Source organism: Grampus griseus (genome assembly GCF_964374135.1).
Source record: "Grampus griseus genome assembly, chromosome: 1".
NCBI lineage: Eukaryota > Metazoa > Chordata > Mammalia > Artiodactyla > Delphinidae > Grampus > Grampus griseus.
The window spans coordinates 157,013,384-157,027,058 of record NC_139017.1 but is presented as its reverse complement, the minus strand read 5'-3'; the positions used below and the strand labels follow the sequence as shown (position 1 = coordinate 157,027,058).

Here is a 13,675-nt window from a genome sequence, read left to right as displayed (position 1 = left end):
AGCTAAAACCTCCATTATCATGTTAAACAGAAGTAACTATAGCTGTCTCATTCCTGTAATGTGATGCAGGTGATGGTTCACCATTAATAATTATACTTATTATAGATCTGGGGTAGATACCCTTTTATAAGTCAAGGAATTTTTCTTCTCTTTGAATTTATTATTTTAAAAAGTCATGATCAGGTATTGCATTGTATTGAATGGTTTACGGCATTGTTTGAAATAATCGTAAAGCTCCTTTCTTTTCCTTGTTCTGCTCTCCCTCGGGGTCTTGCCTCCATTCTGGTAGTGGCAAATCAAGGTCAAGGACTCAGAGACTGTTCTTCTCAGCTCCAGCCTGGAAGGGCAGGAATGGAGCCCTATGGGTCCTCTTGGGTAAATTTTGGGCTTCTTGGAATCTTCCGTGTGGAGCATTACAAGATGCCCATGAAGGCATCATTTTGATGTATTATTTTGCTTACAAAGCAACTGCTTAAAAAAATCCTGATTTATTCAAGACCTCCTTTCTGTTGGAGTTAGGAGAGGAATTAGTAAAGAGAGTGTTGAGGAGAGAAACCCGTATGTATATTGCAGCAATCTTATGAAGTAGGTTATCTGTATGCTTGGCTTACAGGTGAGGAAACTGAAGCCCAGAGAGGGGACATGCACTGCTCAGGACAATGGCAGAGATCCTGGACCTCTGATGCCATACCTTGTGCTCACAAACACTGCTTGCTTCCTCACAACAGGGAAGTGAGACGTAGGTCTCACCTCCCACAAGTGTGCTTCTGTCTTTCCCTGACCCTTGGATCCTCAGCTCTAAGCATCTCTGAGTCTAGCCCCACCCTCCCAGCAGTTCTTCAGTTTGGAAGCATTGTGGCCCTCCGACCCTGCTTCCAGACCCTCTTGGGGTTCTGTGTATCCTGTCAGTGTTATGAGTGTTGTGTATGTATGTGTGCAGGGAGGGGATAGGGTCTGGGTTCCTCTCTGGAAAAGGGATGGGAGCAGAGAGGGGGGATTCTGATTCTGTTTTCTCTGTGGATGAGGCTTGGTGCTGAGATGGGACGGGCACTTGCTGTTGCCTGGTCTGCTCCTATCCCTTCTGTGACCGCAGGCTGGACAGCTTCCAACTGCCTGGTGACTGAAGACTCCTGGCTGCCTCTGGTCTCCCTCTTCTTCCTGATCTGCCCTTTGGACTCCAGCCTGCCCCTCCTTGTGGCATGTTCCTCAGTGACCAACCTGACACAGACCCTGGAGGCTGTGCCCCAGAGTGAGGAGGGGCTCTGTCTCTCTGGTTCCACTTCTGTTCTGTGCCTGGATGACTTCTCCCACTTCCCTGGGCTCAAGGTCCTGGGGCTGAGTCTGCATCTCACCCAGCTCCTGCCAGGAGCTCTTGGCAGCTTGGGACAGCTGCAGCAGCTCTTCTTCACAGGCCCCTATACAGTTTACCTCTTCCTACCCCTGATGGCAACCTAAGCTCCCTCCAGGCCTCGTTTTTTGGGCCCCTGCCTGGATGGGAACACGGGTGTCCAGTTTTCTCCCCGTCTACGGCGGCTGAGTGTCAAGTATAGTTGCCTTCAGAATGTGGGGGAGCTGGTGGACATCTTCCCAGACCCAGTGCATGGCCCCTCCTTTGGCGATGCCTGGCTTCTGGAGATCTGGACCTGTCATTCAACAGTCAGCTGAAGATGGCCAGTCCTGGGGCCCTCCAGGGGCTCAAGCTGGGGACCACACAAAGATGAAGGCAGCTGCAGTGGTGGGACTGGGGCTGCAGAGCCTGGACACCCTGTCTGTGATCAATGCCGACACGGCCCAGGTGCCTGCTGGGGCAGTTGCACACTTCGAGCTGCAGGAGCTGAATTTGGCATCCACTCTTGTAGGGCACATAGCTCCGGAGGCCCTGGCTTCCTGCCACAGCCTGAAGAGCTTGGGGCTTAAGAGCAGCGGCCTGATGACTAACCTGCCACCAGGTTTCCTGGAGGCCATGCCCAGCCTTCAGAAACTGAACTTGAGTAGGAACCAACTGCAAGTACCATGCTGGGCACGAACGAGACAGGGGCTGTCAAGACTGCGGGCCCTGGATCTGTCCAACAATGGACTGCACACTCTGCCCCCAGTTGCCTTCTCATGCTGACCCAGCTGTGGGAGCTGCTACTTCAGGGAAACCAGCTGATTTGTCTGCAGGGCCAGGCATTCCAGGGCTTAAGGAGGCTGGGTAAGTTGGACTTGGCCAAGAATCCACTGGGAGACCTGGGCAAGGGCTGCCTGCAGTAACCGCCCTAAGCCTGCTGGATACCCGCATGGTGCTGAGCTCAGCTTTGGGCTTCCAGGGCGTCTGCATACCTTGAACCTGCAGTTCCCCTCTGGCCCTTCTGAGGTAGTGTTATCCCTGCCCATGAGCTTGACCAGTTTGGAGTTTCATGCGGTCTCAGGCAGGAAGCCTGGGATGCTGGCTTCTAATGTCTTTCCAGTCTTGCAGACCTTGACTCTAAAAGGCTGGGGATTGCAGCTGGGGACCTGGAATGTCACCGAGATCTTCCCTGCCCTTTGCCAACTCTCCCTGCTTAGTGATAGCTTGCTTGCAGGCCCTCTGCTCCCAGGACACCTCCAACCTTTTCCTCTGGCAGCTCTCCAGGCTCTGGTATCAGAAGGTAAGGGGGGACGGGCACAGCCCCAAGCCCTGCTGCATCACGGGGCTGTCCAGTCTATGGGAGCGGAAGCCGCAGGCACTTCAGTCCCATGTCCGGCCCTGCTCAGTGCTGCTTGAGGAGCTGCTGGGTGAGCTGCCCAGGGCAGGTGTTGCATCTGGTCAAAATGGGATTAGAGACACTGTCTGCTGCTGCTTTCCAGGTCCTAGTGCTAGACTGGGAGGCAGGCCTCACGCTAGATGGCAGCCTCCAGGAGCAAAGTCCCCAGATACCCCAATACAGTAAGTCCCCTACATACAAACAAGTTCTGTCCCGAGAGCATGTTTGTAAGTCCAATTTGTTCCTAAGTCCAACAAAGTTAGCCTAGATACCCAACTAACACAACTGGCTACATAGCACTGTACTGTAATAGGTTTATAATGCTTTTCACACAAGTAATACATAAAAAACAAACACAAAAAATAAAGAAAACATTTTTAATCTTCCAGTACAGTACCTTGAAGGGTACAGTGGTACAGTACAACAGCTGGTGTACAGGGGCATCGGGTGAACAGGCAAGAAGAGTTACTGACTGGAGGAGGGAGAGGAGGTGGGAGATGGTAGAGCTGAAGGATCGTCAGCTATAGGAGACGGAGGGCGAGCTGCAGTTTCACTCACGCCTGACGCTGATGGCACAGGTTCTGGTTCCTTGCTGGATTCAATTCTATCTACCCTCTTGAAAAAATGATCCAGTGATGTCTGGGTAGTAGCTTTTTTTTTCTCATCATAGATGACACGGTAGCACTGGATTGCATTCTGAATGGCTGCTGCAACCTTCGTGTGCCGTCCTACGTTCAGGAGCTGTGCCTCAAAAACTAACAGTGCCTCCTGAAATAAAGAAAATCCCCTTGCCATTTCCTGCGTCGTGAATCTTTTCGGTTCTTCAGTCACTTCTTCTTCCTCTTGTGTCTCTTCGTCCTTTCTCTGGGCCTCCAATTCCATCACGTCTGCATTAGTAAGCTCCTCGTGTTGCACAGCTGCTTCTGCTGATCTCCTTGCCCTTCTTACAGGAAGCCAGGAACTCCTGGATCCTCCATCTTGTTCAGGGCTTGGCTTCAGGGTCCGAGGAGTCAGAGGGGTGAGGGCAGGAGGTTCCTTTATGATGTGTTTGTGTCCCACTGAAGGCAAGACCAGAGCTGGGTGACTGGGGAGCTGCTGCCTACTCTGGAGGGCCGCCCTCCGATGGGCCGGGGGCTGTGCTTCTGTCTCCTTGAGTGGGATTTTGAGCCAGGCAAGGACGTGGATGACAAGGTGGCAGATGGCATGGCAGGGAGCTGGGTCACGCTCTGTGTGCTGAGTCGCCAGGCCCTGCACACCCCACGCTGCTGCCTGGACCTCTGCCTGGCTGCCTTCCTCCTGCTGGCTGCCCCCCACCCCCCAGGGCTGCTGCTGGTCTTCCTGGAGCTGGTCTCCCGCCACCAGCTCCCTTGTTGCTCTAGGCTGTCCTGGCTGCTCTGCAGAGGAGACTACTGCATGTGGCCCAAGGAAGATGAAAGAAAGGACGAGTTCTGGGCTTGGTTGGGGAGCAGGTTGGGGCAGCCTGGGTTGGGCTAGAGTGGGTGCATGTGCGTTGGAGGTTGGGGGAGAGGAAAAGCAAGCCAGCCTAGCAGGGAGAGAGTGGGTACGTGTGGGTGTGTGAGCCTGCCTCGGCTTCTGGCAGGAGGTCAGGGTGCTGTGTGTGTAGGGAGGATCAACTGGTGGCTTTGGGGACACAGGCTTTGGAAAGGCTCCGGAGGCTTTCCAAATGAATGAGAAAATTTGGGAGATGGCAAGTGGCAGTGCAGTATGTGATGTGATGTCAACATCTCCAAGTCCTCAGTAAACCTACTAAATCCATGAAGTTCTCGGCTTAATTGGACTTTTTGTTTTTGATGGAAACCCACATGAGGCAGAGGGCAAAGGGGTTGGGGTCATGGAAACTGTAGCCCAGAGGAAATAAAGTTGGGAATTGATGGAGAGTATGGGGACAGAAGGAGGGCTCTGAGCACTCTTAAGCTGTGGAATGGGGTCCAGGCCAAGTTCAACTAGATCTTCAAGGGGCAAAGGGGCCCCTTGGCTTATAGAGGAATTGGCAGCTGAGGACCAAAAAGCTGGGATACTGTCCAGGAGGCAGCATATTGATTGCCTGTTCCCTCAATAAGAACACAAAGGCACGGTCATTTCTGTCATCTTGTTTGAGCCTCATAGCAGCACTGGGAGGGGAACCTGCCCCCTTGACACTCTGTGCTCTAGCCGTGCTAAACTACTTGTACTCCCAGAACACCATGTGCTCTTGCCTCTGGGCCTTTGCACATGCTGCTCCTTCACCCAAGAACACCCTTTCCCCCAATTTCTTTCCTCTGGGGAGAAAAGTATCCTTTAAGTATCCTTTAAGATTCAGCTCAGCCATGACCGGAAGCCATCCTGATCTCCCAACCTGGGTAAACTGCTGCCTCTGTGTTCCCACAATCTCCTGCACTTCCCTTTCTCAAAGTACTGATCACACTGTACTGGCTTTCACAGGTCTGGGAGACTTTTTTTTTTTTTAAATAAATTTATTTAGTTTTGGCTGTGTTGGGTCTTCGTTGCTGTGCACGGGCTTTGTCTAGTTGTGGCGAGCAGGGGCTACTCTTCGTTGCGGTGTGCAGGCTTCTCACTGTGGTGGCTTCTCTTGTTGTGGAGCACGGGCTCTAGGCACATGGGCTTTGGTAGTTGTGGCACGTGGGCTCAGTAGTTGTGGCTTGCAGGCTCTAGAGTGCAGGCTCAGTAGTTGTGGTGCATGGGCTCAGTTGCTCTGCAGCATGTGGGATCTTCCCAGACCAGGGCATGAACCTGTGTCCCCTGCACTGGCAGGCGGATTTTAAACCACTGTGCTATCAGGAAAGCCCCTGGAAGACTCCTGAGCAATGGTTTTCAAAGGGGGGTGCACAAGATGAGCCACTGGAGTTTAGGAAGAAAGTGTTAAAACTTCTATTTCTATTTTGTTTCTAATCTCACTTTATTCTCAAGCTAGACTGCCTGCTTTTTAGCCATATGGCTTTAGTAATATGGAATAGTATTAGACACTCTATCAAAGGACTTTGAGAGGCTAATGACTTAATACATATAAAGTACTGAGAGCAGGACCTAATACTGCATTGTAAATGTTCAATAAAAGTTAGCTTTTCATGTAATTATATACGTACATGTATATCGTTTATAAGTAGATAAATACACATATATTGGGCGTGTGTGCTTAAAAATGTTTTTGCTAATAGGGAACGTTGCTAATTTACTAACAGGAAACTCGACTGGGCAAGTTTAGAGATCAGGCTCTGAGGACAGGGACCAGGTTTGATTCATCTCTGCATCCTTAGAGCCTAATGCTAGCCCAGTGCAGAGAGGGTCTTGATAGACAACTGTGGACAGAAAAAAATGTTGGTGGATGCTGGAGCAGAGAACTGGGATCTAGTTCAGGCTCTGTTGTTTATTTCTGTATGACACTGGGCAGGGTGCTTGGCCTCCTGGGGCCTTAGTTTTCCTCTCCTGTAAAATGCCAGGCATTAATTAGAGGCTGAGGGAAAGCATGGAAAAATTCCAGGCTGGATTTAGGGTGAGGGGCGCCCTCTTGTGTCCTAATGGTGTCCTCTCCCTGTGCATCCTCACCTCCATTCCTCCCCTTCAGGGCAGGTGAACCTGAAGATGACGTTCTTACCTGACCCTGCAAAGCTGCCTTTCCAGCTTCAGAGTCTGACGCTCTGAGTCTTAAATGTCTCCAGTTCTCCTAGCACCTCACACCGCTGCACCGTCTCTCTCCCCACTCAGCACCCTGCTCCACCCGTGATCTTTTCCTTATGCAGGTATGGGGCCGAGAAGAAACCTTTGGAGTTATATGCCCCGAAGTTCAAATCCCAGCCCTGGCTCATATTAGCTATTTGATCTCAAGCAGGTCACTTCACCTGTCTAAGCCCTCATTTCCCCCTTTTAAATTGGGGATAATAATACCCACCTCATAGGGTTGTTGTGAGGTTTCAACAACAATGAGTGCTTGTAGGTTGCTGTTACATTCACTGAGTAAAATCACATGAATTATTACTACCAATGAGTTGGAACGTATTTCACAGGGGACAAGCGCTTTGAATTGGGTCTTTAAAATTAAGATATAGAATTCCCTTAATTTTAACAATAGCTAACATGTGTTGAGCACTTGCCATATGCTAGGTACTGTCAATTTCCCCCAAATCTCATAACTGTTAGTAAAAATAATAATAGCTAATGATTATTAAACTCCTTCTGCCAGACACGTACCAAGGTCTTTACCTATTTTTCCCCATTTATTCCTCTTACAAACCCTAGCAGGTAGATGCCATTATTATAATTCCCATTTTATAGATAAGACCACGGAGGCATAAAGAGGTTAAGTAATTTGCCCAAGGTTTCACAACTGGTGAGTGGAAAGGCCTACATCCTGAATTTGAAAGTAAGACGTTTCAAACACAAGCACCTTGACTTCAGAGACCATGCTTTACCTGCATTAACTCATCTAATCTTCACAATACCCTGCAATGTAGGTTCTGTTATATCACCTGCATTTTACCGAGGAAAAAAACTGAAGACAAAAGAGACGCGATAATTCGTTCAAGGACACACAGCTATTAAGTCGTTGGGCTGGGATTTGAATCCGTTTCTGACTACAAAACCCACATTCTCAAACCCATTATTAGATTGCTCATACTCCAAAGTATTCACAACGGAACAAAGCAACTGCATTTATATTAAAATTGTTGTGATTATTATTCTAATAACGATTAACATTCTTCCAACACCCAGGAAGTGCCAAGTTCCATACTAACTGATTTACATAATAATAGCTAATATTCGCTATTAGGACCCAAGTTCTGAGCTAATGTTTTAGGTGTATTATCCCAGTAAGCTTCACAAAAACCCAGCGACATGGATGCTATTATTATCCTCACTTCACAGGTGAAGAAAGCGAGGTTCTCAATTGATCCAAAGTTACGCAGCTTAACTGTGAGCTGGAAATTGAACCTACAATTGTTCAACTCTCTCCCGCCCACCAGTCTGGTCACCTCTAGTCACCCTCTCTCCCTTATTTCTTACTGTTTCTCCTTTGATCTCTCCGGGGCCTCGGGCTCTCGCTTCGCCCCTTCAATACACCCCGCCCCTTCTCCTTGAATGCCCTCCCACTGGGCGGTGATGTTACCCCGGAGCTTGTGGAAAGGACCGGGATCACAACAGGCCCCACCCTCACGCTTAGACTCTGTTCCGATTTGTTCCGGTGCCAGGGACCCGGAGGAGTGACGCATCTATTGGCTGACGGCATCTGAAAGGCCGCAAGCGGTGGGTGCCGCCCACCGGCGCTCCCACTGTTCCTTCTGGGAGTTGTAGTCCCAGATGCTCCATTCCCGGGGTGGCGCCGCTCGGACTCCGCGTCCCAGCATTCCCTGCGCGAGCCCTGGAACACTTCCGCCCTGTTGTGAAGTGGGTGTCTCGGTGGGTGAGTCCGGGTGGCGGGGCGGGGGCAGCTGAGACTCAAGGCTCTAGGCTGGAGACTTAGGAGTTGGTGGTGTCACGGGGGGCCGGGGAAGGTGAGAGGGGAGAAGGAAGCTTTTATGTGGGGTGGGGGTGAGGGGCGGTCAGAGGATGAAGCGTCCGGAGATGGAAAGGGTCATAGAGGGGTCGGGGATGCGGAGGGAGATAGAAGGCCCTGGCAGTGGAGGTTCTTAGAAGGGTGTGTAGGTGAGGGGACCGGGGGAGGTTCTGAAGGTGGAAGGGTCTGGAGACCTTATAGGGAAGGATAGAGGATTCTGGGGCCCTACAAGAAGTGAAGGTGAGTGGGCCTGAGCATGAAGCCGGACCTTAAAAATAGTGTTCCAGCCCCTACCTGCTCATCTAAAACAAACATCAGAGTTGATACCCCCGTACACTTTCTTTAATGGTCTTGACCTCTGGAACTCAGTGGGTGGGACTGGCTGTTGTGTTCCTCCCCAAACCTGCACCTCTTTCCTTCTGCCTGATGGAAGTGAATGGTACCAACATCCACTTTACCAGGCGCCCTCTGATTCCTCTTGCATTCTTCCACATCCAGGAATATTCAGATGTTTCAGTTTCCTTAATGTATCTTGAGACATTTCTTTGTCAGGGTTTTTGCTGAAGCCTACACCATTTCACCTCCCCAGTTTGGACAAACATATTGTAGCTACCGTGATCTATTGAACGCAAATCAGATTTGGCCTTCTACTTAAAAAGCTTCATTAACTCCCATCACCTATGGAATTAAGTCTGAACACCTTAGCCTGACATTCAAGACCCTTAATGAACTCCCTTTCCAGCCTGATCTTCGTGTTGTCAAGGTTATCCCCATATCTCGGGGAGGCTGTTTGGTTTTCCACCATTATACATGCTGGTCTGTCTGCTGAGAATACACTCCCCCACCCCCCCCCCATTCTCTGCTAAGAGAACCATTCTTTGTTCTAGAACCAACTCAAAGGTTACTTTGTTCAAGTCACCCCCCACCCCAGCTCCCACAGACCTCTTTTATTGCATTTACCACATTTGATCATAATTATCTGTGGGGTTTTTTTTTCCTTTTTTGTCTCTTCCACTCTACTGTGTGCATCTCCAGGACAGGAACAGTTTCTGCATCACCTCCATTTCCCCACTGCCCAGCCCAGAGTAGTAAGTACTTGATGTAAATCAAATAAGTCAGTAAATGCTTGATGAATATGTCAATAAAGACCATCCAGGGTGAGCTTTGCTATACCAGGCTTGAAAACTGCTTCGTCCAGTGGATTTCCATGGGTGTGAGCTTTAGTCTTCTCCTGCCTGTCAGGGCCGTCTTTGCTGGAAGCTGATTCAGTGCTTATGGGAGTTTAAGCCAGCGGTGGCAAATACACGGAGTGTGTGCTGCTACTCCCCCTCCTGTGTCTGGAAGTCACAACTCATTGGTCACAACACATACTCACATGGGATTCAGAATCCTTAGCACAGTTGACTGAAGTTGGTGCCTTGAATGAAACCTATTTGCTCTCCCTGGTTTAAGCCCGTAAGTGTAAGGTCTGGCTGCTTTAAGCAGTAGCCTGGACTGTCAGCCAAGTGAGCTTGATAGCCTTCGGGAACTCCCAGTTTCTTTCTTTTTGCAGGTCACAGACTAGTCTTGACCTTTCCCATGGGACTGGGGCAGAGCTTCTATTCCAGCCCACTGTTCGCTGGCGCCCCACTAACCATGTCCACATCCACAGGAGCCAGGATGCCCCTCAGCTTCCCTGGGTTTATGAAGGGATCCTGGCTTTACTGGCAGATCCCTCATTGCTGAGAGGAATCTGTACCCTTTCTAGGTCTTCCTGGCTATTGGAAGAGACCTTTGAGATCATTTAGCTGGAAGGTGGCAAAGTGACAGCCCATGCTGAGTGAAGCCTACCATCATCCTCTATTTAATCCTTATGGTGTTTGAAACAATTTTGAGTTGGTTGCCAACATTTAGAATTGCAGAGTTCTAGCTTCTCTGGGAAAAGTTGGAAGGCCTGGGAACACTGGGCCAATGTGCGTCCTGGTGCTCTGTAGTTGGCTGCAGTCCCCACTCCACTCGTGTACTCACTTACATTGCCTGACCCATAGCCATTTAAATTTGTAACCGTTGATTCTAGTCTCCCTGTTTCTTTGCTGTGTTCCCATCTCACTAATTGGGGAGCCTGGGGCAGCTGCTGAGTAGAGTCTGGCTGTTAGCTGCAGTCTAGATAGGCAGCTGCCGAGGCTACATGACCTGTGCAAAGTCACACAGCTGGTAAAAGGCAGGAGCGGAACTGGAACCCTGATCTGCTCCCTCTTGCCTTCATGTTCTTTGCACTCTCCATACCATCTTCTCAGGGGTTTGGAATACTGGCCAACCTAGAGGAGGCTCTGTATGATGGTTAAGAAAAATGACTGGAGAAAACTGGGCTTAGATCCCAACTCTACCACGTGCTGGTTGTGGAACCTCACATGAATCTTCATAGAAGCTCAGTTCCCTATATGTGAATTGGGGACGTAGTGAAGTCATATCTTACGGGCTAATCATATTCTAACGTCAGCACAGAAGGTGAAAATCACATTTAGCCAAAAATCACAGTCAGCTTGAAAATCCTTTGGCTAGGAGCCATTTAGAAACCAACGTGCCGTCTTTTAATAAGCTAATAGCACAGCTGGGGTTTATTGGTTGAACGTTAGATGAAAGAGCTGGCTTGTGTTTAGTGACCACAATGTATGAAAGACACTCTGCTCACTCTCAGTGGAAAGAGGCTGGGGGGAGCTGAATCAGTCTGGGGACCAGCAGAGTCATGGGTATCATCACCACGTGCTCTGGAATAGACACATAGTGAATGGAACTGGCTGCACTATTTAAATTATGTCCTTTCCTTCTCTTTCTGGTGTTTGTACGTAATTTAGTATGTGTAAGTTACAGATCAGTGTAAGTCAGCTCAACACTAATGACTCCTCAGCTGCTTGCCTGGAAGATTCAGTGAGATCATGAATGTAGAACACTTAGCGCCAAGCCTGGCACCCCGTGGGCACTCAGTAAGTGGCTACTCTTTGAGGTTGCTGATCCTAGTGCGCCCCCATATTTCTGGTAGTCTCAGGACTGAGGAATGCCGTTGTCCATTTTTCCTCTGTCAGCTCTGTGTGAAGTCTGCTTTGCTGACTGTGTTGACCTCCCTCTGTGGCTAGACTGCTATTCATATTTGTCTAAGAGAGTAGCAGAAAAATCTTTCAGATTGTATTTGAAACTGACCTTTGCAACTTTCAAGTATTCCCAGAAGAAAATGCCTATTATCTGAGACTCTTTGGGCCTGGTGGGGCTACTAATTGCCTGTTTTTGTTAGTGTCCGCTCTGTGCCGGAGCATACACCTCTTTGCTTGCTTTCTTGACTGTCTCTCTCATTAGACTGTAACTTTGATGAAGGTGGAGACTGTTTGTCTTACTCACTGTTGGCGCTTTAGCTCCCAGTACAGTGCAGGGTCCATAGTGGGACTCTGCAGATGACTGGCGAATTAGTCTTCGTGTGAGACAGTGATGCAAATGTGTTTGGACTGGTGCATGATTAAGGTGTGGTTAAAAAAGAAATTTCATGAAAGGTTAATTCTTTAGCTCGATGTAAGTTATGGACCTTCCATAGCCCATTAGGCTTTTGATGTATCCGATTTACCATTTTAATAAAAGCCAAAATTTCCGATGGCCCTGCTATTTATCAGACACTGGGTTGGGCATTGTGGATGCAGAAATGGGTAAGATACAGTAGTGGCTCTAGCAATACAATCTAATGGGACTGTCAGATGTAAGAACAGGTAACTACAATAGTGTCAGGTAACACCTATGTTAGAAGTACGTGCCAAGTACTTTGGGCACACAGGATGAGGGGAGGTGATTTTTGGAGACTGGGGATGGGAGCTGGGCATGACAAGGGCATGTCAAGAAACTCTTAACAGGTGAGGTGACATTGAGCTGGTAGCTGAAGGACAAGCAGGAAGTTGCCAGGTGGTCATGAGTTGTGTTCCTAGCCTCTCCCTATGTGTGTGGAGGTCCTTAGGACAAGCCTTTATTTTTCATCACCCTTGCCTGTTTGCAGACAGTCCAGTCAGATGGCCTAAAATCGAAATATCACCCTCCCTCCATTCTCAATTCAGCTGTGTCATTCCCACTTGGAAGCAGCTAGCAGCCTCCTGTGAGTGGGTGTTTTTAATGTTATCTATATCTGTTGGGAGTGACGCAGAGAGCTCATTTTTCCAGATAACCCAGCGTGAGTGTCCTCAGAGTCTTCATTGTGTAAAAGAAGCAACCCCCAGGCGTTCGCTCAACAAGCATTTACTGAGAGCCTCCTGTGTTTACTGCACCTTGCTTATTGTGGGGTGGCGGAGGGGAGGGGTGTGAAAAAAAAGAGTCAACTATATTCCTTGCCCTCAGTGAGGCTGTAATCTTTCTGGGGACACACATGTGTACACACAGCCCTCTAGTACAATGTAGAACATGGGAAGTGTCACAGAGATGGAAATAAAGAGGAGAAAAGAATTCCTTTTGACATCAGCAAGAAGGTCATTCTCTGTTTTTTAATCTAGAAAGTGATTAATTATAATCCTTGCTTCATGACACATCGCCGTTATCAGTTGGCCATTATTTCACTGTTACTGAGTGCTTCCTCTGTGTGCTGAGTGCTGTGCTAGGTCCCTTAGGAAGCGTACGATCTAGTGGGTAAGATAATTACAATGAAGTATCATGAGGGTAATGGTAGAGAACACCTAAGGTGGCAGGGGAGCATGTGGCTGAGGATTGAATCTTGTTTCAGGGCACAGGGAGGGCTGCTTGGAAAAAGTACAATTTCAGCTAACAGCTGCATGAAGGAAGGGACGAGACTGTTCCCAAAGGAGACGGTGGCGTGTGGGAGGGTTCAGAGGGCAGCCCGTTGCAGGAGCCACAAGCCGTGCCTGAAACACCCTGCCAAGTGGGAGCGTGGTCAAGAGATGAGGTGGAGACTTGGGCAAGGCTTGCCCTTTATCCTGAGGGCAATGGGAGGCCAGTGGAGGGTGTTTAGCAGGGAAGTGACATGGTCAGATTTTGATCTCATCTGGTTGTGTGAAGAATGAATCAGGGGTTGGGGTGAGGGGAGTGAAGGCAGGGACATGAGTTAGGGGGCTGATCAAGTGAAAGCATGATGTATTTTTGGACAAGGAGGTGACACTGGCTGGGGATGGAGATGCTGAGAAGGCCAAGAAGACCCAGCTTGGTGATGAATGGATGTGGGAAATTTGGAAAAATATGATGACCACGTTTCTGGCATGGGTACCTTGATGGAAGGTGGTGCCTTCACTGGATGGAGAGCTCCAGAAGAGGGAAAGGTTTTCAAGAGAAAATGATGAATTCAGTTTTTGACCCATTGAGTTGGAGGTGCCTAAGAAAGAGTCAAGTGGAAATGCCTTGTAGGTGGTTGGACTTTGGAGTCTGGAGACAGGTCTCGGCTGGAGTTTTGGGAGTCATCAGTTTAGAGATGGTGAAAAATGGC

General features: G+C 49.1%; 1 pseudogene across 1 annotated transcript; it reads left to right on the top strand.

Annotated features, from left to right (window-relative positions):
* The first annotated feature begins 642 nt into the window (after positions 1-642).
* LOC309833321 (toll-like receptor 12) lies at positions 643-4,220 on the top strand (annotated as a pseudogene). The gene is made up of 3 exons: positions 643-739; positions 1,026-2,908; positions 3,627-4,220. The product of its transcript is annotated as a toll-like receptor 12 (transcript).
* Positions 4,221-13,675: the final 9,455 nt, after the last annotated feature.